The sequence below is a fragment of the Neophocaena asiaeorientalis genome, unplaced genomic scaffold (assembly GCF_003031525.2).
Source record: "Neophocaena asiaeorientalis asiaeorientalis breed wild unplaced genomic scaffold, Neophocaena_asiaeorientalis_V1.1 scaffold188, whole genome shotgun sequence".
Lineage (NCBI taxonomy): Eukaryota > Metazoa > Chordata > Mammalia > Artiodactyla > Phocoenidae > Neophocaena > Neophocaena asiaeorientalis.
The window spans coordinates 1,333,919-1,358,180 of NW_020174156.1; the positions used below are offsets into that span (position 1 = coordinate 1,333,919).

General features: G+C 38.4%; 1 protein-coding gene and 1 pseudogene across 1 annotated transcript in view; one reads left to right on the forward strand and one right to left on the reverse strand.

The window, feature by feature from the left end:
• The window catches only part of NAALADL2 (N-acetylated alpha-linked acidic dipeptidase like 2), a 792,831-nt gene that overhangs the window by 314,669 nt on the left and 453,900 nt on the right, over positions 1 to 24,262 (forward strand). The gene's annotated exons all lie outside the window — the stretch shown is intronic.
• LOC112406350 (leptin receptor gene-related protein-like) lies at positions 397 to 15,891 on the reverse strand (annotated as a pseudogene).

Consider the following 24,262-nt stretch of genomic DNA (forward strand, 5'->3'; position numbering starts at 1 on the left):
GAAATTAAACAGCGTTACTTATCCATTCTTCCCCATCCTGCTAAAACAGGGGCCAGTTCCAGCCCAGCCTCCCTCCCCTGCCTCCCATTGGGGGATTCGTCCCCCCAGCACTGTGAAGGCAGCCACTGCCTTTCAGACAATGTGAAGCCATAGCTGTTCCCTACTGAGAACACTTCACAAATTTGAGGAACAGGCTATAAATTATAGGTTTGGACATTTCACAAATACCAAGGATAGTCTGAAGTAGGCCTCAACATGAGGGGCAGGGGAAACAGTTTTTACAAGCAGCTAATGCCCAGAGAGGCTAAGGGGTTCAGCCAAGGGGAAGGCAATGCTTCTTCCTTCATGACAGCACTTCTCAGGCTTTAATGTGCATGCGATTCACTTGGGATCTCATCAGAATGTATTAGGTTGAGGGTGGGGCCTCAGACTCTGCATTTGTAAGAAGCTCCTATGGACCACGCTTCGAGATGCTGATGCTCTTGGTCTATGGACCACACTTGGAGAAGCAAGAGTCTGCAACATAAAGAGGGAGCTGCCTCTGTGTCTCTGGGCCACAGGTATATCTTGGAAGTCCTGGGCAGAGCTGAGACAGCCCCAGCGCTATGTATCCACTCAAGCACATCCCCAGGGAAAAGGTGGAGATGCAGCACACTGAGTGAGCAACTGTCTACAAGACTGTGTTAACATATTTTCTGAGAGCACCAGGACTCTATGAACAGCTAAACAAATAACATAATTCAACTTGAGTAAATGGAGAGGTCTACTGGCTGGGAATAAAACTAACCTTTTCCCCATGTAGTCCTCCTTAAAGTGAATATGATTACAAAGGTATAAAAAAACAGCATTTTAAATTTCATAGTAAAAGGCCACATGTGCACACATATACATACAGTATATACGCTATGTATCCACTCAAGCACATCCCCAGGGAAAAGGTGGAGATGCAGCACACTGAGTGAGCAACTGTCTACAAGACTGTGTTAACATATTTTCTGAGAGCACCAGGACTCTATGAACAGCTAAAAAAATAACATAATTCAACTTGAGTAAATGGAGAGATCTACTGGCTGGGAATAAAACTAACCTTTTCCCCATGGAATCCTCCTTAAAGTGAATATGATTACAAAGGTATAAAAAAACAGCATTTTAAATTTCATAGTAAAAGGCCACATGTGCACACATATACATACAGTATATGAATTCTAAGAAATTAAATGCATTTTTTCAGAATAAAGCACGTGCTACCACTGCTCCCAGCTAAAATCATCTCCTCTTCCAAATACAAGGAAAAAAACCTTGAATTGTAAGGAAAACCACTGCATTGCCTGACAGCACCAGGCCACAGGCTCCCCATTTGATCACAGGCACCTGAGCAAGAATAAAAGGAAATCCAAAGGCAGAAACAACCCTTCCGGTAGTGAAAAAATAAGACAGTTCCCGACAGGCACTACTTGTTGCATCGGCGTCATATGTTGCTCGTTTGGCAGTAAAATAGGGGATGGGAGAGATGACGTGGAATATCAGGACAAACAAGGGTCAGTAAACACCGTAATTCTCTAAGGCACATCCCAGCATAAGAAAAGTCAGCCCAATAGCCCCAGGGAAGGATAATGCCACAAGAGCTTTAACGCCCGCCGGGTCTCCTGAGCAGAGGCCGTGGCTGCTTCCGGCTTCTTGCTATGGCTCCGCCCTTCTTTCCCCTTTAACTGAACTATTGTCCAACCTTGATTCCCCTCTCCCATACTTAGGTAATTAATTTTTTGGTTACCTAAATGCAGACAGTCACTAATACTTCTTCTTATTTGTTTCATGTGGTTTAGTGCATTGCCCTTAGTAATACTGTGCTACCTGTCTCGAGAATTCAACGTATTCCCTTTCTTTCAATAATTCTTTCATTCATCGTAATCTTTGACAATCTTTATTCCACCAACTTTAAATATACTTTTGTTCTATGAAGCTTAATAGTGGTTTCATTAGAACAGTTTTCTGCATTTATTGGTTTTCTTATTTTGAAAATGAAAATATTTCTCTATAGTTCTGAGTTTACTGTTATATCTCAAATGTTTCATTCTGCTTTAGAATTCAGTTAAAGACTTCTGATTTTAGCTTTAGACAAACATATTCTTCCTAGTGTCTTGTAGGAAATATTTTTTCTCTTCCCTGGAGCTAGTGTTTGATGTCACAGAGTATGCCCCTGACAAACAAGGCCTGTTCTTTGACCTGACCTCTATGGTCAGAATTGCCCTTCTTCCATCCTGCTGTTTTCCAAAGGGTTAACTTTTGGTTTCCAGACTAAGACTTAATATATTCTAGAATTACATTTAGTTAAAATAGGAAAGATTTATTCAGTTATTGTCTAGAAAAATGTAAAAAGGTGAGCATTCATTTGCTTATATTACCCCTCACCCTGGACATTAGCAATGACATCTCCATCAAAAACAAAATAGATTCATTCAAGCAGGAAAAAATAAAAATCTTCACTTGAGTCATTTAAGTGAAGGTTTAAACGTTTCTTGTATCAATGAGATAATATTTCAATTCTCCATTTAACTTACAGAGGTAAAGGGGAAAAAAAGAGGGGTGAGGTTTGTGGATGCAATGTCTATTCCTTCTTGGATCTAAATATTGACTCTGCCAAGTATGGTCTTTTCCAGGAATTAGATAACTAAAAAAATAAAATAAAATTCCAGTGAAACGAATCCAGCGCAATATTATCTTTAATTCAATGTAAACATACCTTATATAGCCTGATAGTTTCTACTAACACACTATCTTTAATCCTAGTAATTTATATTTTTATAGTTTCTGTGTCATGCCTAAAATGTTGCTTACTCTAATTAGCTTATGGTCAACAGTATCTTTAATTAGAAATATTGGTAATCTGTCCCCCACAGCATTTCATTTAGTGTGTTTCATTTTAGTGGTTCCAGGATGTTTATCGTAATGAACAGAGTGATAAAAAGTACCATTAAGCAGAAATGAAATAGAATACCTATCAGGGCAAAAAGGGTTGTGGGTTTGTGTGTTAGTAAAAGAATGATCTGTACTTCGAATACAGTACTAAAACTGTCAATAAGTTGGCATTGAGTGTACCTTTGAAATTCTATCAGTAGCAAATATCTGATATTGTGATTTATTTCTAACAATTAGAGGTAGGGTGTAGGATGAAGGACACAGAGTTAAACTAAAAAATGGCCAATTCATTGAAAAACAGTTCAGATAGCACCAATAATATTGTTGAAACTGACTAAAGTTGATATGAGTAATGTAAAAAAGTTATGTGACAAAATCACCAGCAGACTTGAGTGTCTATCATGCAGTTCATGGTTAGGGATGGTGGGAGAAATCAGTCTTATGTTTATGCCTGGTATTCTTGTCAAGTGCATGTATTAAAGTGCATGGTGTTTATTTGACATCTTTATATTTTATCTAATGATGACATTTTCCTTAGAGATCTTTATTTTCTGAAACAATTTTAAGAATTTGTTTTATAATTAAATGCAACAGATTTTTGTATTTCAAGGCATTAACAGATGCATACCTACTGGGACTTCAAGTCTAGATTACATAACATCTAGCAATGTCTATGACTAAGTCTTATTTGGCATCAGAAAAACATCTTCCAACTTGGGTAGAAGATACATTTGAGGTTCTGTAAGTTTTTAGATATAAAGTCATGCATATTAGAAAAATATATCCAAAGGAAGGTGGCTAGCTACTGCCTCTAATATCAGGTAGATATGTGGAATGTTTGCACAAATAAAATCAACTAGATTCTCATTTCTCAATGTCTTCATCAAACTCTTGTTGATCAACCCAGGTATTGCTTTGATTCTTGACTTTTGGGAGATTATGGTTTCCTTTCAAAATTTGCTTAAAATTATACGGAGTCCCTCTAGAAAAATGTGCGTGCACACAGATAAATTCAGAAGGATGGTGGATCTCCTGGAGCCATTCACAGATCCCCTAGGGATTTCAGGAACCCAAGGTTAAACAGGGCAGAAGTATAATATTAAGCATCATTCAGCCTTTCTAACAAGGCTAGATATTCTCAAGTGTAAGTGTTAGTAATAATCTATTCCTTATAAAGTTGTGAGTATTCTGCAGGGTAAATCACACAAACTGGCATAGATGTTGGCACATAGTAAGAAGACAAAACATTGTAGATCTTTGGAAATAAAACTTAGTGGGATTATATTATTCCACCTTATTGCCCATTTATTAGTACTATTAGCTTTCTAAAAACTGGGGAATGTCTGCTTTTTTTTTGGGGGGGGTGCGCTTGCGGACTTCCCACTGTCGTGGCCTCTCCCATTGCGGAGCACAGGCTCTGGACGCGCAGGCTCAGCGGCCATGGCTCACGGGCCCAGCCGCTCCGCGGCATGTGGGATCCTCCCGGACCGGAGCACGAACCCGCATCCCCTGCATCGGCAGGTGGACTCCCAACCACTGCACCACCAGGGAAGCCCAAGGTCTGCTTTTTAGCACAAACTATACGTTCAGTGTATTGGTCAAATCTTCTAGAATTTTAATTTTATTCTTTTATTATCTTTTTCAACCATATCTTATGGTCTTGGTTTATTTATTTTTATTCTAAGATAACTAAATTTGAATGAGTTTCACATATTCAAAAGTGAAATAATCCTTGAATGCATAGTGATACTAAAATATAAATCTGTTGGGGACCATCAGAGGTTGCTAGAGAACCAACTCATCAGTCTGAATATGGGTAAATAGAAGAAATACTTAAGCATTTGACCTAACTTTCCTATAAAACATTGTGCCACAGGAACACTTTTTCTTTGTAGAAGTATTCTAGCTAATACATGAAGAAAGAATGATAGAATTAAAATATTACGATTTTGTAATCCCCCAATGAGATAATGAATCTAGGCACTAAGCAACAGTGGACATTAATAAGAGTGAGAGGAAAAGAGGAATCGAGAGAAACAGACGTTATGTGCCTCATGATGGAATTCTACATCTGTGAAGTATACTTGTAAAAACTCTGAATCTAACCCAATCAGGACTCTGGATTTAACTATCAGGTTACAGAAGCAAGTATTTTAAATGATACCATGAGGATGGAAGCAGCAAGATCCATACTGTGAAAAGCTCTACAAAACAAATGACCAGATTCTTCAAAAATAAATCATAGGGAATTAAGAGAGGGAGGGCTACCTATAAGATGAAAGAGACAAATGATCTATCAGCCCAATGCAATGTGTGGGCCTAAATGGACTCCATGATTCTGACTGAATTAAAATAACAGTTAAGAAAAAACCAAATTGATATTAGGGATAATCTTAAATTTTTCATAGTGGCATAATAGTATTGCAGATATAATATAGAAAAAGTCTTTCTATTTAATGATACATACCATGAAATATTTAAACTGAAGTAAAAGAATATGTGGGATTTACTTCAGAATAATCCTGTTAGGTGGGGTGTAGATGAAAAAGAGAACGCCCCCAAACTGGTGAGTTTTTAAAGCCGGGTGATGGCTGCCTGGAGTTTTATTGTCCTGTTCTTTTTACCTGTTTATACCTTGACATTTTCTACAGTAAAATTTTTATAAGAATGAAATATCACAAAGTTTCACACCTGTCATAGGGTCAGTAAAGTTTTCTATGGCATATTGAAGCTACATGTTCATATCTATTAAGATCCATTTACAAGGTATGATATAGATATGGAATTGTATTACTTTGCGAATGACTACCAAAGCTGGTTTAGTGACTGTTTTTTTTTAATTCAGAAGATGATGTTAACCTGTTTTATGGAGGAGTTGCTTATGTATCTTTTATGCCATTTAATATTATATAAATAATCATAAGGAACTCTATTTAAAGAAATTATAGTAAATAAATTCTACATAATAGATAACATATATTTGCATTATAGATATAAACTATCTTATATCTTTTATGGCTGAAGTCAGAAATGAATACAGAATATAAATATGTGTATGATTTCAAAAAGGAATCTAGTATTGAGGATTTATTTACGTTTTAAGGTAGATAAAGCAAGAATCAAACTTACTAGCAAACTGAGGTAATTTGAGTGACATTTCTCAGTAACATCTTTTTTTCCTTTTTGTGTTTTCTTTTTCTTATGCTTTTGAATAAAAGTTGATTTGGGGGGGCCTTCATTTATACTAATGTGATCTATTTGTACACATCAATGTTTTCTCTTAATAGACTCAAAAGTAAGATTATGAAATAGGAGCTTAGAGCTTGACAGATTAATCAGATTAGTGAATGGTCATTCAGTGACCACAGTCAAAATGTCCTCCTGGTTATGAAGATATGTGACTTGGTGTGACACTAGATTCTGTTCTTGGCCATGGTCTGTTCAACAATGACCCAGATGAAGCCTGAGAGGCTCATTTTTTTTTTTTCCTTTTACATAATGAGAAAAAGGAACACTGCATTTCCTGCTTATGTTTAATTTCCTATGGAAAATAAACCTGATGATAACAATGATGTGTCATTGTACAAACAAATTGGTAGGGACTATAATTTAGCAGTGGGAGTATGAATAATTCCTATTAATCAGCAATGCATGATTTAAAACTTTATTTTTGTACAAAGTGTAAGGCTGAAGGATACATCTCCACTCACACTTTTGTTAATGGAAGAACCAAAGAAACAAAACCTAACTTATAATGATGCAGTTAGATTAATCAAGGAAACAAAGCATCTTCCCAGATTGAGGGTACTCTTCAAATTTTCTAATGTAAAATTCCAGGACAACTGCTCAAATGAAGACAAAATCAATGTCTTCAGTAAAATTAGGAGACTTGAGGACACTAACAAAGGCCTTTTACCAACTCACATTCAAAACATAAAATTATCATTATAGTAACTAAGAGAATACAAAGAATAGGACTATTTGCCATTTATAGTAGAAAGAAGAATGCAGTTGGTGATATCATGGAGAGAATTCCTTAGTCAGAGACAAGCTCTCAGAGAGCATAAATACAGCCACAGTGCACTCAGGCAGGAGAGGAAAAAGTGACTGCATTGCTCAGCTACTACCAAAATACATAGGTGCTGAGGAGGAAGAAATTTTTTCTCTTCTTTTATAAGCCTTTCTAGCTTGTCTAAGAATTAAATTGATATGAGACAGATTAACAGGAGAAAATCAAACAGTTGATAATAGCATATATACATGGGAGACCCAGGAAAACTGAGTAAATCGATAAAATGGCCAAAATCCTCACCTTAAATACCATTTTCAGCTAAAGACAAAAGAAGATGCTGGGGGTAGTGGTTTAGAACTTCAGAGAGGGGAGGAAGGCAATTCACATGGAGACAGAAACACAAATATTTGGTAAACAAATGTTCGCTGGACCCTGCGTAGACACTGGGACACAGAGTGGACCCTGATCTGTAGACCCTGCCAAGTTTCCCCTACCACTCCTAGCCCTGATGATTTGCAAATACCTCTGGTGAGAGCTCTATTCCAGGAACAAGCCCTTTCTCTAAATTTTCTCAGGCAATTAAGGGGGCAACAAGACAAACTTCCCGAGTCTTCTGTTTCTTAAGAATAATCACCCTAAATTAATCCTTATGTCAAAGAGGTATATTTTGGGGTGGCAAATTTTGCTTCCCTACATAAGCAAAAAGTAAGAATATCTGATTAGGACTTCCCTGGTGGCGCAGTGGTTGAGAGTCCGCCTGCCGATGCAGGCGACACGGGTTCGTGCCCTGGTCCGGGAAGATCCCACATGCCGCGGAGTGGCTGGGCCCGTGAGCCATGGCCGCTGAGCCTGCGCGTCCGGAGCCTGTGCTCCGCAATGGGAGAGGCCACAACAGTGAGAGGCCCGCGTACCACAAAAAAAAAAAAAAAAAAAGAATATCTGATTAATTAAAAGGGCCTTGAGGCAAGAAGCAGCCAAGACAATATGAACCACACAGTATAATTCTGACAGAACCAGAATTACTACCATAGTCATAGTGGTAAAAATTATTGCTAGTTGATTATTGAGAAAGAACTGGAGAGTATTAATTAGTAGAATTCACTGCTTTTATAGTTCATACATGTAAATAAGCAGAAATGAGAGATTTGCTGTTTAAGCTATACAGCAATAGATAACTAATATACATACTAAGGCAGAGTCATTTTCTGAACTGTCTGTTTATTCCTCATAGAGCTTAATACAGGGCCTTGTATGTGGCAACCACATAATCCCATGCTTACCACAGTACCTGGATCATACTACATACTCAATAAATATTTGTCAAATTAATTGTATGAATAATAGCAATAAAAAATCTACTGAATGCTAACAATGTACCAAGCATCTTTAAATGTTTCACATATATTTACCCTTTTAATCATCACAACAGCCCTGTGAGGTAAGTTCAGTCATCAACCTCATTTTATAAATGAGGAAATTGTGGTCTAGAGAGGTTAAGAAACTTGCCCAAAATGGCATGGCTTCTAAGTGGTAGAGTCTGTAATTGAACCCAGGTAGTCTGACTCCAGAATACACTGCCTTTGGCTACTACATGTTGCTGCTTCTAATGAATCAACGAATATTTGCTCAGCGAAAGAATGCATCACCTGATCATATATATTGACCTGAAATAAATTGACTGCCAGATATTTCTCCAGAAAAAATGGGTTTGTTCAAGATCAACAGAGAATTGTACTTCAGAGTCTGCAACCATGGTGAGCCACGTGCATGTCCCTTCATGGCAAGGGAAGGAGAACACTTTTATGGGGAGGAAAATGAAGTTGGGAGGTATAGTAAAAAAAAAAAAAAAAAAAGAGTCCTGGCTTTCCATTGGCTGAGTCCTTGCCAGGAAAGAAGAGGAGTCTTTCTTCTTCCTGTTGGGCTCTGCTGTCATCATATGGCATGAGAGCTCCCCTTTTCCTCACTCCTGACCCTCCTTAATTGAGGTTGCCGCCGCTACTGCTGCTGCTGCTGATTTTTTTACATTTTCCCCTTTTGATTGAGAACTTTCTCTGATAGCATCACTCATCAAAAGTCAGGTTTTTTGGTTTCAGTGGCTTTTTGTCCCTTGATGTCAGGGAAGGACCTATCCTGGGTGTAGTGTCTCATGTTGGAGGGAAAGTAAACATTAGAAACCTACTAAGATGACATTCAAGTAATGAGGAGGGGTAGGAGGGAGAACTTTTAGGTACTTTTTATCTAAAGTCCTATATGTTATCAACATCATAGACATTGGAGTTCATCTGAAGCGTTATATCTTTATCAAAGTTTTGGTGACAAACTTCTAACAGGCCTCGTCTCAGTATCTTAGAAAAGCTGTCTTATCAGATGTCATCTGCTTCAATTGCAGGAAATCTTTATTTTCAGGTCACCAGATGAAGTGAAGTTCCAGTCAGGATTTGGTGTTTCTTTAGGTTTATCATGTGAATCCAACAGTCTGTTCTCTGGAGTTTGGCAGTACAAGGGTTGGTTAGCAGTACCCAATATGGGACTGTCCAGCAAGGTTGTTGAGGGTTCTTCAGGAGATAGCTTTTCCAGTAGATGAAATTTTCAGGTTGCAAGGTGTGATGCTTAAAGTTTTCATCTCCCAAGAGCTCGCTGTGAAAAGATCGCTTTACCAAAACATAGTTATTTTTAATAGAGCAACTAGGCCTTTGCAGTCTTGGAGTATACTTCCTTGTATCAGTTGTGGGCCTTTGAAGCAAAATCCAAATGCATTGGGCATCCTGTGACTGTCTCAAAGGGTGAGAGTTTACGAGCTCCAAAAGCGGTGAATCTTAGATTTAGGAAGGCCAATGGCAGTGCTTTTGCCCAAGGTATTTCAAGGGTTTCTACGGATTGAGCTGAGTCTTACTAATGCTGTTAGTACATTCTTCTAAATCAGTAAAAGTGTTGTAAACTGACCAAACAGTACAGGCTTGTCAAAACACCTGGTCAGTAAAATGGGTTCCTTAATCACTATGAAGTTTGAGAGGTGGTCTTTCCAAAAAGAGTTTTGCCAAAGAAGGGGCAGTAGACTATTTCATTCTAGTGTGAAAACATACCAGACCATTGCTAAAACATATTTATATTCATAAGACAGAGGAGGTTCTGTGAAATTCATTTCCCAGGTCTCTAATGGTCCATTAGGCGGTTTAAAATATTTGATAGCAGTATCAACAGGCTTCCTGAGGTTGTACCTCAGACAAGTGGGACAAATGAAATAGGCATTTTTTGTGGCCTTGCTAATGTTTTCCTACTAATATTGATTCATGAATTCTGTTGTCTTGTCAGGAGAACAATGGTTTAATGAATGTAGAGTGTTGAGGAGTGAGAATTTTATAGTCTCTGGTAGGACTAGGTTATTATTTGGTTCAAACCAGAGCTTTCTCTCTCTCTTTTTTTTTTTTTTTTTTGGGTACGCGGGCCTCTCGCTGTTGTGGCCTCTCCCGTTGTGGAGCACAGGCTCCAGACGCGCAGGCTCAGTGGCCATGGCTCACGGGCACAGCCGCTCTGCAGCATGTGGGATCTTCCCAGACCGGGGCACGAACCCATGTCCCCTGCATCGGCAGGCGGACTCTCAACCACTGCGCCACCAGGGAAGCCCCAGAGCTTTCTCTTTTTATCAAACCAACAACTGTCAAATTTCCAATCTTGATTTTTCCTTTCCTAAGTCCAATTCTGAGTTTTCTCTAGCCAATTTTTCTAAGTTATCATTTGGGGAACTATCCCTTTGGACCATGACAGAGGTTTTGGCTGCTGTTGGTCCCTTTAACAACAGCATTCCTTGTGGAAATGTCAGCAAGGTGATTTCCCTTAGCTTCTGGTGAGTCAAGTTTAGAACGCCTGGGAATCTTAATAATAGCTAAAGCAGCAGGTAAAGTATTGCATCCAATAATTCCTGAACATAGAAGCCATTTTAAATGTTATTTATACTGGAAATAAGGCAGCCACATTGCTTCCATGACATCCACAAATCATGAACTGCTTCAAAAGCATACCTAGTATCAGTATAAATATTAGCAGTTTTGCCCGTGGCTAAAATCCAAGGCCATGTAAGAGCATATAACTCAGCCTGTTGGGCTGCAGTAGCCTTAGGTAAAGGTGCTGCTTCAATAACGTAAAAAGGAGTTGTAATAGTATACCCAGCACAATATTTGCCACTGTCAATTTTTAAATAAGAATGACCAGTGAACCATGAGAAGTCAGCATTACCCAAAGAAATTTCCTGTAGATCATGATGAGGAATCAGGAGGTGATCTGTCAGTGTTAAACAGTCCTGAGGGACTTCGTTGATAATGCAGTGGAGGAGAGTAGCAGGATTAAGGTTACTACCATGTAAAAGAGTTATATGAGGAGCAGTTAACAGAAGGACTTACTAGGAGGTGACATGGCTGGCTGATAAATATTGAATGTGACGAGAATTCAGGAGGGCTTCTACCGTGTGAGGTATAAAAATGATTGAAGGGGATCACACAATGATTTTGTCAGTGGCCTTAACCAAATAAAAACAGTGGCTGTAATGGCTTTAAGGCAAGGAGGGTATCTTCATTCCACAGAGTCCATTTGTTGGCTATAATACCCTATGGGTTGATGTTGGTCCCCATGTTTTTGGGTAGCAGCCCAAGGGCATTCCCTTCCTTTTCATGTACAAACAAGAAAAAAGTGAATCTAAGAATTAGGATGCCCAGGGGCAGGTGGGTTCTTCACACTTTCCTTTAATACCTCCTTGGCTATGTCATTTGGTACTTTCCATTGAATTGGGTTGGTTGTTTGTTATTTAGTAAAACATACAGAGGTTTGGCCATAAAAGAGAAATTGGAATTCAGTTTTGGCAGTAACCAACTAACCTGAGAAAACCTCCCAATCGGTGCTTAGTTTTGGAAAACATAGGACACGAAGTCTATCTGGATCTAGATGTAGCCCTTGTTTTGATATCAGGTGCCCTAAATATTAAATCTGGGATTGGGAAAACTGCAGTTTTTCTTTGGGGACCTTATGTCCCTTTAAGGCTAAAAGCTTTAGCAAGTGGATTCTGTCTTCCTGTGAGGAGGCTTGAGAAGGAGATCAAAGAAGCAAATCATCCACATATTACACCAAAGTAGACCCTCTAAGGAACGTCATATCATCCAGATCAGCCTTCAGGATTTATAAGAAATTAGAGGGATTCTCAGTAAAACTCTACAGTGTTACTGTCCAGGTAAATTGTTTTTCTTCCCAAGTGAAGGCAAAAAGATATTGGCTACCTTCATCAACTGGAATACGAAAGAATGTGCTGCATAATACAATTACAGTAAAGAATTTACTTCTGGTGGGAATAGATGTTAGTAACTAGTAATGAATGAGGGTTAGGGACAACAGGGTGTCAGGGATAACAATGTTTTTTATTGCTCAGAGGTGGTAGACGAACCTTCACTCTCAGCCCTTAGGTTTTCTCACTGGTAAACTGTGAGTGTTACAGGTGATAGTACAAAGGATTATTAAGCCTTGTAATCTTCTACGGTGGGCTTAATGCCTTGAAGGGCTTCTTTACTTATAGGATATTAATTAATTATCAGAAGAGATTTTAAGGGGTCTATATGAATCTTGATGGGAGGTACACTGTGAATTTTGCCAACATCATTTGGAGATTTTACCCATAAGGAAGGTGGTAACTGACTCAATAGGGACAAATAATCAGTGTTTTGAGAATCATTTCTAGTACTGTGAGAGATGGAACAAATAAAAGTTGTCAGAGGATTATTTAATTCATCTGGTTGGTTACATTGATGACTACTGTCAAATTCTAGAATTATTTCCCCCTGTTGAGAGAAAGAAGTTCTGGCATGATACTTTTCTAAGAAGTCTGGCCTAATACATGTATGGGACAGAGGAACAAAGGAGAAATGGGTGTTTATCTCTCAAAGGTCCTAAACAAAATGCAATAGGTTCAGAGACAGACACCTCTTGAGGTTCATTAGAGATCCCCACTATTTGACCTGCTATAGTACTCTGAGGCAGGGGCTGCTTTATAGTAGTGGAGTTGAGTATTGAGAGTATGGCTCCATCGTCAATTAGGACTGGCAGAGATTCATCCCCAATTTGGAGAAATGTTTCTCTAAACTGATTAAGAGGAAGGATTAGGAAGAGTCCCTGTAGTTCCTCGGAGCTCTGTCATCAAGAATTGGGGGGCTTCCCTGGTGGCGCAGTGGTTGAGAGTCCGCCTGCCGATGTAGGGGACACGGGTTCGTGCCCTGGTCCGGGAAGATCCCACATGCCGCGGAGCAGCTGGGCCGGTGAGCCATGGCCGCTGAGCCTGTGCGTCTGGATCCTGTGCTCCGCAACGGGAGAGGCCGCAAAAAAAAAAAAAAAAAAAAAATTGGGAAAACATTGGAAAGGCTCGTTAGAAGGCCGAAGGCACGTAGTGCTTGAATTTGTAATAATCATATCTCCGAAGTCCTGTTTATTTGTAATAATAACAGAAACTAGGAGGATTTTGGTTTTGTTTATGTGCCTTTGTTTGTTACAGTTGACGTTTAAGAATTTTGGTGGTCTTCCTTGAGGGTGACTTGTCTAGAGTATAAGGAAGCTGGTTTGCCAGATTAACTAAATCTAGAGTGGACATAGTTTCCGATTACATTCTGGCCCTTTTTACTTGAAGGGAAAGATTCAGTTCAGCCTATTAATAAGCATAGAGTTAAAAGCTACACTGCTGTGATCTACACCTGAAGGAGGATCAGAATTTTATTTTATTTATTTATTTATATTTTGATTCAACACATATTTATTGAGTGCTTAAATGCACCAGGCATGAATATTTACTGGGCACCTACCATGTACCAAGGTCTATCTAGGCCCTGGAGATGAAGTGTTGAGCAAACAGACAGAGGCCCTGCTGTCCTGGGGGTGATTCCAGGAATGGGAGTTAGAATAAAAACGCATAAATAAATAACCGAACAGTTTCAATTTAAATAGTGATAAGCGCAGTGAGGAAAACACAACAAGTGATGGCGGTGGTGTCTTCTGACAGCCCCTTTTGGGATCCTCTGCATTCAGGAACTTCCCTCCCCTGCCCCTTCTGGTCTCGGGGTGGTCACGGCTCCCCTCTGTTGCCAGGCCCCAGGTGCTGCACTACCCACTCCTACTGTCTTCCAGAATTTTATTTTAAAATCTTAAATTGATTGTAATAGTTATGAACAGATTAATAAGATTTTGGTGTGCCAGGCTGCATTTTGTTTCAGCCAACAGGCTTTGGAAAAGCCCTAGGACTTGCTCAATGAAGTCACCTAGTGCTTACTTGAGTCTGCTTATACAAGAGTTAGCAGTTCATCCCAACAGCTGTAATCCTAGAGACCTTTTAGGATTTTCCCAATTAGTCATATTCATTCAATGCTAGGCCTGGCCTTTACCAACAGGCATATAAACTAGCTGATATAAGTCAGAGAAACAAGTTTGATAAGTTTGAATGAATATATTAAATTCCTCAGCAAATTTATGAGGATCTTCAGTTACTTTAGGAAAATCTTTGACAATGGCTGGCAGTTCAGATTTAGTCCAGGGAAAATAAGAAATTAGGGTTTTAGCCTCTGGATCCTCAGAAGGCTTAATTTTAAAGAGACAGGTTCTGGCAGTTTCAAAGGAAAAGGGAGTGGGTAGAGAACAGCGGAGGTTTGGTGACGGAATTTGTATTGGGGAACTGAGGATATAGAGGAGGTGTAGAAGGGAAGGAGGAAGGTGGAACCAGAGGTAGAGTCTGGCCATGAGGAGCCAAGGGAGAGGGAGAGGATGGTGCCAAAGGAGGAGCCTGAGACAAAGTAGCTGAGGAAGAGGATCCTGAGGCTTTGGGAGCCATTTTATCTTGCTTTGACTCAGTCAATCTTAAAATGTTTTTTGGATGAGAGGTCATTTTAGATTCCTGATAATGTTGGAGATCCTCAAAATATTGGGCTGGCCAAAAAGTTCATTCAGTTTTAAGTAAAAATAAAAGACTTTTTCATTTTCACCAACAACTTTATTGAACAACGTATTCATTAACCGAACAAACATTTTGGCCAACCCCATACAAATTGAAATAAGTATTCCGCATAATTCGGGAAAACTTTGAGCTGTTATTGTCCAGGTTGATTTTAAGAAAACTGAATTTGGGGATTTCAAAATTTCCTCATAATGGTCATTGGTATTCTAAATTGCCTTTGGTCAGGTTGGCCCATTTAACTGGAAATGCACATGAGGAAGGATCATAGTCTTTAAACATAAAATCGGCCAGGGTCCCTGTAATGGGAGCTCCCTCAAAGTATTTAAATAACTGGGATCTCACTTCCTGGAATTTTTTCTCTAGAGTAAAAGAACAATTTTCAAACAGCTGACAGCTCAAACAACTCAGATCAAACAGCTTGTAAGCTATACCAGCCAATTCTAAGGAAACAGTTTTGTCTTGGAGGATCCAGGCTGATGGCTTTTCAGGGAGTTTCCAGGGAATACCCTATTCCAGAGGAATACACAGAAGACTGGAAAACGAGCACAGTTTCAGTGAAGCAGCCACTGTTTCTGAAGAAATGGGCTGAATGTGTTTTCAGCCAGCTTTCACTGAATCAGTCTTATCTCAAAATCAGGCCAAAGTGCCAAATTAGTACTTGCATGGAGAACAAGGACTTAATCAGAAATACAAAAACTTAAAATAGACCCCAGGTAAAACCTGGACAGCTTCACCTGCAAAGAGGGCAGGAGCTTGGATCCAGGAAAAAGACATACCTTCAAACTCCAGGATCAGCAAGAAAAGCAGCAAGGACAGTGGGCTCAACTGTGGCTGTTTACTCACCAATGCTGGAGCCTTTGGGAGTCCCTTCTGGCCCCTGTATCTGCCACCACAATGTTGAACGGAATAAATAGACTGCTAGATATTTCTCCAGCAAAGGTGGCTTTAATCTGGAATCAACAGAGAATTGTAGTTCGGGGTCTGCAACCATGGTGAGCCGCATGAAAATCCCCCCACGGCAAGGGAAGAAGTCTTTTATAGAGATGAAGAGGAAGTTGGCAGGGCTGTAGTAAACAGAGTCCAGGGCTTTTCATTGACTGAGTCCTTGCCAGGAATGAAGAAAGTTCTTTCTTCTTCCTGTTGGGCACTGCTACTGTTGCCAGGCATGAATACTTCTCTTTCTGGTCTCCTGAATCTATTTAATTGAAGTTTCTGTGTAATAATTTTTTATATGTATAACGCTTAGACTTACATATATAATGTTAAAGTTCAGTGTTCTTTATTTCCCCTTGATAGCCAATACTATTTAGGAATACTAAAGTTGTGGTCTCCAAACTACTTTTATGAACACACCATTTGTTTAAAAATATTTGACCAAGTATCCTCAACATATGTATATTTATTTATGTAAATAAATAAAATAGTACATACTATTACATTAATAATATGCCAGTACTACTATATTAACATATTATGTAAAAACAAAGTCTGTCTATCTATCTACCTACCTACCTACCTACCTAGATATATTTTTTTTCTACCCAGAGCTCAGTGGATTATCTTGTACAGCCACTGAATTGCATTTACCTTTGGAGACTACTACTTTATAGGATGTAGTAACATTTTTTTAAAAGAGCTAGCATAGAGAACTTTGTTCTCTCACATTTGCCCTCATACACAAAGAAACCAAGATACATCAAGTAATTTTAAATAAGGAAAAGTATTCTCAATTCAGAAGACAAGGCTTATATTCTCATGAGATAAGAATTCTGGAAATATGCATTTCTAGACCCTCCCCGCTTTCTTGCTTTCTATCCCCAAAGAACACCTATACCTTTTCAAGTAAAATATGTACTCTTTGATGTAATTCTTGAAAGCATGAAAATGAAATTTATTTCTCTAATGATTTTCTCTATTCTACTTGTCTAACGTTGATTGTTTTTCTTCCCTTTTCTGTTTGTAATGCAGCATAAACCAATAGGGTTTCCTATTGTTTCTTTCCTAAAACTGTGCACCTGTACTATCAATCATGCCAAGAGCTAGCACAGCTTTGGGATGAAAACTGATAGCATGCAATGAAAATAGACAAGACAGCTTAGAAGATTGATTCTAAATTATAGAGCTGGTTAGTGATCTGCAACCACCCAAATTCTTCCAGCTTGATAGCTGATTAGTGAGCACAGGACAAACCACAAGCTTGCCTTCATGACCTAAATGAGGGCAATTTGCACAGTCTGTGGTGTAGTTACTTCAGAAAGGACTACAAATCAAAATCTTTCAAACTACAGGATTGACGTAGTTCTGTTTCCAAGTTTCTCCATCTTTAAAATGGGACTAAGGGGCCTTCCCTGGTGGCGCAGTGGTTGAGAGTCCGCCTGCTGACGCAGGGGACGCGGGTTTGTGCCCCGGTCTGGGAGGATCCCGCATTCCGTGGAGCGGCTGGGCCCGTGAGCCGTGGCCGCGGGTCCTGCGCGTCTGGAGCCTGTGCTCCGCAACGGGAGAGGCCACGGCGGTGAGAGGCCCGTGTACCGCAAAAACAAAACAAAACAAAACAAAATGGGACTAAGGACATCTGTAGTCTTAGATTTGTTCCAATGATAATGTCAAACAAATTAGCATATTTGGAGGCTTTATTAATGTTCAATGAATATGCAAAAACAAAGTATTATCTTAATTATTATGATTATTCTTGGAGTAATAATACTAGTTTAAATTTTACTGCTATAAATTTTTCTTTTTTTTTTTCTTTTTTTTTTTTTTTTTTTTGCTGTGCGCGGGCCTCTCACTGTTGTGGCCTCTCCCGTTGGGGAGCACAGGCTCCGGACGCACAAGCCCAGCGGCCATGGCACGCGGGCCCAGCCGCTCCGCGGCATGTGGGATCCTCCCGGACCGGGGCACGAACCTGTGTCCCCTGCATCGGCAGGCGGACTCTCAACCACTGCGCCACCAGGGAAGCCCTAAATTTTTCTTTTTATCAATTTTTTTTAAAATAAAATTTTCATTTCACAAGAGGTTTGAAAGAATATCACAAAAATGCACACCATTTACTTATATTCACCAGTGAACATTTTGTCTCAGTTATTTAATCATTTTACGTTTACTCTGTACACTCTCTCAAGCACACTTTCTCTCTAAATTATTTGAGAGTTAATTGTCTTATAATCTGACAGGAAGTTGCAGACTTCAGTTTTTTTATCCTACATATTTCATTGTGTTTTTCCTAAGACAAGGACATTCTTTTATACACCTACAGTTTGATGATCAAATCAGTAAATTTTAATATTGATATAATACTCTTGTTCAACCCACTGACCATCCTGACATTTTGACAGTTATCCTAAAAATATCCCTTATAGCTGTCTCTCCATTCCAACCACTCTTTTGGAGAGAAGTGTCAGCCTTTTTAAAATGTTGTTTGTTTTTCATGACCTTAACATTTTTTTAGAGCACAAGCTCATTCTTCTACAGACTATCTCTCAATTTGTCTGTCTGTGCTGAGTCTTAATTTACATATCTGCAGGGAAATTTATTAGGGTAGAATTTTAAAGCTCATTTTGAAGATACCCAAGAAGTAGATGGCCAATATGCTCTTTGCTATTTTGAGGTAAAGGAAAAGTAATGCATATCACTTTGGATTTTTTAACAAATCCATTTCACTTTGGTTCTTTTTGAAAGCTGTTAGGATTTTTAAAGAAACAAAACACACACACACAAACAAAACAAAAAAGATAAGCTGTGATACTGACTTAGATCCACTGTGTTTTACACAATATATTAAGAAACAGAGACTAGATTTGTGAACAAGTCTATAAACTGGTAGTTATATTAACTAATGTTTTCTATAGCCTTATGACCTAGATTGTACTGTACTCATCTTTTTTATCAAGCCCTGAAGAGATGTTCATTCCCACAAAATGCTATACTGTAGATAAGTGCAGCCGGATTTCTCAAGAGCTCTCCTTTAGCAAATTAAAATAGAGTAATGGAGAGAGGGCAGTACATTAAGGATGTGGTCCTTTAGGGATACCTAGATCCAAACAATGGCCTTGAGTCTTTAGAAGACTCTTCCATTATTGTGAGTTAAAAATTCAAGATGACCACATGCCTGGTATGTATTTTCAGCAAAGATCAAGGAAGAACTTCAGATGCCACTTTCATTTACTGTTAAATTACTTATCATGTTATTACTCAAAATGATACCTGTGCAATCGTTGGTTACACAAGGTAACAATCACAGCTAAACCCACTTATAAAAAAGACCATTGTTTCCAAATATTATAAGTTGCTACAATAATAACACCTGCCAGTCTCACTGAACTTCTCTGTATTATATTTTATGGGCAATGAAATGGCAGTATGAACCAATCCTTGACCTCTGACTCCTAAGAAACATATGAACTGTTTCTGTTCTAGTTCCTTTGTATATTACCAAGCATTGGAACGAACAAAGCATGGTGTTCATTTTCACCTGCCAAAACAAGCTAAAATCAATCTTGCTGTATTCAATAAACAACTCACTGTGGGTAGATGGCTAAATTTTATTTGCTGATGAATAGCAATGGAATCTTGCTATTAAATCATAAAATAAAACCCATATATGTGACAAACATCTTTTCTTTCATGACCATCTTCCTAGGTAATTATATATAATATGAAAGATGAATATTTTTTAGAAAGATGAATATGTCTCATGACCTTATGCGTACAGGGTCAAACACAGTGATGTTGTAAGTCATGATCTTCATTCGATGTAGTTTATTTTCAGTAAAGTGTTCGAAAATACCCCCAAGTCTGGACCACCATGCAGTGCAGGTTTGATCTATTGGTTAATCAAAGTCACTCTCTCCTTGGTCATTTATCCAGTCAGCAAAATCTTCTCTATTACCTACACTGTATAAGATATGACCCAACGCACTAAAAAATAAAGATGGATTAAGACATCTTAAAGGCTTCGGGGGACTGACAGTTTAATTAGGGAAGATGACATACCAGCAGACCATCAGAAGACAGTGTAATAAATGCACAGATTTCCTGCTTTGGGAAAAAGCAATATGAAATTTCATCTTCTTCATGACCTCCTCCTTCTCCCCAGTCTAGATTAGGGAGCCTTTCTCTATACTCCCATGTGAATAAGTGTATGGTTCTAACACGGTGTTTACCACACTAAACTAAAGCTTGAACTCTTGCAAGCTGAGTGACTTTGACCAAGAGAGACTACTAAGTCAGTTTCCTCCTTTGTAAATGGGGCTAATTTATCCATTCATTACTGATTGAAAAATTTCTGTGCTATATACTGTTTTATGTATAATACTATGTTTTCAATATTACCTTACTCAGAGGGTTAATGTGGCGACTAAATAAGTCGTATAAAACATTTAGCCCAGGATCGAGCACAACTCTTAATAAATGTTAGCAGTATAATATTGTTATTGTACAATTCTGATGACAACTATTTTAGTGGTTTTCTATCTTTTGGCAAACATATTCTAAATATGTTTTTCAAATCTATGTAGTCTTTTTCTTTCTTCGAACATGAAATTTTAACATCTTGAGAAGACTCTGTTAAGCTCAGATACATGAAGAGGTCTGTTTGTTTCCAGAGTTTAGTAGTATTTAACTACTGAACCTGTAACCAGCCTCTTTTAGACTAGGGCCTACTCCATCACCTGGTACACAGTAGGAGTTCAATATGTATTTGCCAAATTCATTTGACTTGATTTTATGAAATTCAGCCAGCTATGATATTAGTCTGAAGGTTAGTAATCTTCAGCTTAAGGACTATTAAATGATTCATTGAACAACTGGTTTTTCTTCTGATATATGCTTTTCCCTCTGTCACCTGCAGAAATATTCCCTTCTGAAAAGGAAAAAAAGCCACTTAATTCTGTGCCTCCCAAAACTGGGTGAATGGGTTTCACCTTTTACCCCTCAGTCAGAAGTTAGGGAAGACTTTCATTTTGGAAGTAAACTCCCTTGGGCCATAGGCAACCAAGAAAAAAACACCTGAAATACATCTTTTATAATGAATTCTTTTATTTTAAAAGTATGCCTTCTGTATACCAGATTATACCTCATAACATCATTTGTAGAACTTTAAGAGGCATTGCAGTGTCTGATTTCTTATTCTCTTAACCTTCGGTATTGTGATCTTGCTACAAAAATGGCAAGATTTTAATATGACCAATATTTGATAAGTATTGTTCCGTGCATTAAAAAATCACACACAAATACACGTACATGTGAATCTCCTTTCATCTTTTTGTTTTCGAAAGATACAACACTAACATTTTATTACCTTCTTTTCTTCTGGATAAATAATACTTCTCCAGTATGAACTTGGGACTTACAGTCATTAGACCAGGTAGATTAAAGCAAGCATCATCAAATAGATTTTTCTTCTCCTTGCTCTAAATCCCAAAGCAAATATAGTTATGCTCTAGAAGAGCCAGAATTCCAGGCCTGTGATTACATTTATTGACTGCATTTGAGACCCATCCTACATGTTTTTTAAAAATATAATGCCTTGCCACCCAATGGCATGTGCATATCATCATGGCATTAAGAGTGATCACTACTTCACGAAGCAGAAACCTCAATTATCTATTTAGACCATTTCAGCATTCTTATTGTACTCAAGTCACCTGACTTGCAACCCTTGCCTTCCTTACCTACTTGAGCATTGAAAGGTTTATATGAGCATGTCTGTGCAAAGTAAGAAGGAAAAGAAATCCTGGAGACCTGACGAGAAGCTGTGATGGTTCTGAGGTTAAACATGACATGAAAATACCAGAGTGGACCCCTCAAAATTCAGAAAAGGCTTCCGAGTAGAATCCAAGTTTCATCTGAATTAACTTTATCTTGAATTATTCTTCTAAACCTATTGATCCAAGCACATTGTAAATATCCAGGACAGTAGGTCTAGTTTAAAATCCTTTTGATAAGCTCTGAGATGTAAGTTTTGGGACACAAAGACATAGCTGTTAGTCAGATGATTATTCCATATTATTTATTCATTATCCAAGACAGCGCTAAGCTATATGCACTGTTCATTCTAATTTTAGTCCTCTGTTAGTGAGATACTTTCATCCTTCCCTCCTCCATTTCTAAATCCTTTTCTCTATTTCTAAGCAGTTATAAATTCTCTCTGTTTTGGAGAGGTGTGTATAGGGGAGTGTGGGGCACAGCTATACCAGAAAGGTTTGCCCACAACCCAATCTTTAAGGTCATGATGGGGTCACACCGTCATGGGATGCATGTGTATTTCTGATCTTGTTGATTTCTCCTCAGGACAGAAATGCTGAACAGTAGTGACATCCAGTCATACTTTATTACCTGGTTGAAAGCAGATTCAGTGGGTGGGACAAATCCTTCCTTAGTCTCTAACGACAACATAAAACCATTAAGCAAGTATAATTCCTGGATAGAGTGATCCTCATGAGAATTCTGTGACATCACATATTCCATTTGCTGTAACTTGTACACTTTAATTTTCTGGGCAATGTGCGCACACACCTTCACGTGACTTATGTAAGTATAGGGACAGAAGTCACAGTTTACTGTTTACAGTCTCACAACCCATGAGAAAGGGGCAATGCATTAACTTTACGGTGAAGGTTAGGGGGCTTTTTTTCTCTGTCGGGGGATTTGACTAAGCGTTTCCCTAAACACTCAGGTTTATTACAACCAGTTATGCAATGATAGTCAAGCCAGTTTACCGCTTTAGTCTCATTTCTGACTCACAAAAGTGTTGAACTGGATGTTCTTGAGGGTATCACCCTCTCAAACAAGCAAAACTATAACTTTATGTCTTGTTAAATATTTAAGTGAGAAAGTTTATTGAACTGGAGTGAGGGGAAGTATGTAACCAATGTTGCTTGTTTAGCAGTGATGTAGACCGAGCTCTGCCACTGAGGACCACTTCTCTGTGCAGCGGCAGTACATGCCAATTAGATTTCCTCGTGATGGGACAGGAGAAAGACACTAATTAGAGACAAAGAAAGGAGTCAGAGGATAGTCCCAGATCTGATCCTCAGCAGGACTGTGAGGTTGAAGTCCATGACACTTTTCTTCTTAATCCTTGATTGCTTCTGCTACTTTTATTGTTTCTATCCTTTCCAAGCACTCGTTGCCCCTATCCTCCACCATCCTCCAATATCCCTTCTCAGCTCAAGTGCTCACATGAGGAAAGTGCTGAGTAATTCACAATGTGATGTTTCCAAACTCTATAACCTGCTTTAAGGCTAAGTCACTTTTAAAGAGAGAACTAAGAATATTATAAGCAAGGCCTTTGGGGAAAGTTTTCTTAGGATACATTTTCAGTAAAGGAACTGCTGGGTGAAAGTATATGACCCATAAAAGTATTGATACATATTGTCAAATTAGCCTCTAGGAGAGATTATACCCCTGTGGGAGAGCACCTGCTTCCCTGAATCCCAATATCATTTTATTTTAAACATTTCCAAAGATGTTTCACTTTAATATGCATTTCTTTGATGACTAGCAAGGTGGACTGTTTAAATTTATTAGCCATTTGTATTTCTTGTTCTATGAATAGACTGTTCATTTCTTTGCCCATTTTCCTATTGGTATATCCATCTTTTTTATTTTTTCACTTGGCTCTATATAGTAATGCCCTAGCAGCTAGTTCAGCATAAAAAGTAATAAATCTCTGAAGAGAAGGTATTCTGGGCTGTCAATTGATATGTTCCAGATACCAACCATGTTAGAAGCAAAGTTATTTTTATTTGAAAGATAAGATGGCTAATTTTTCATATTTTCAAACAAATGAAATATTATTCCCTTTCTTTACATGAAAGGGGACTGGGCTGAGCATTAAATAAATACTTGAAAGAAGATTACATATGTGGATTTGGAAAGAAAAAAAATCTGATTAGTCTGCATTATTCCTACAACTTCTTGGACTTTATTTCATCACTGTTAATTTGATCTGCTTCTCCTAAGTCACAGAGATGAGTAATTTTCAAGGTATTACTATCAGTCTTTCTGAGTCAATGAACATAGAACCAAGGGTTCATCAACACTGGTCTAGGGATCTCTTTTGTGTTACAGAAACTCCTGTGCAGAGCTCACAGGAAAAGTGTACACATCCAGCTTCCTCTAGGACCAAGGCTGTGTTCATCAGTGTCCTGTTGTGAGGTTGCTTATTAAATTCTACTTTAATGTCAAAGATAAATGGGAATAAAATCAACTAGAGATTACCTGATCAATAGAAAGAGATAAATCAATAAAAATAGGCAACTACATGAAAAGCATGGAATCAGACAGAGATTTACAACAAAAGATTATGGTAGGTTTGTCACCTAAATTATTTGTAAACAAAACCATACAACAAATCTAGGATA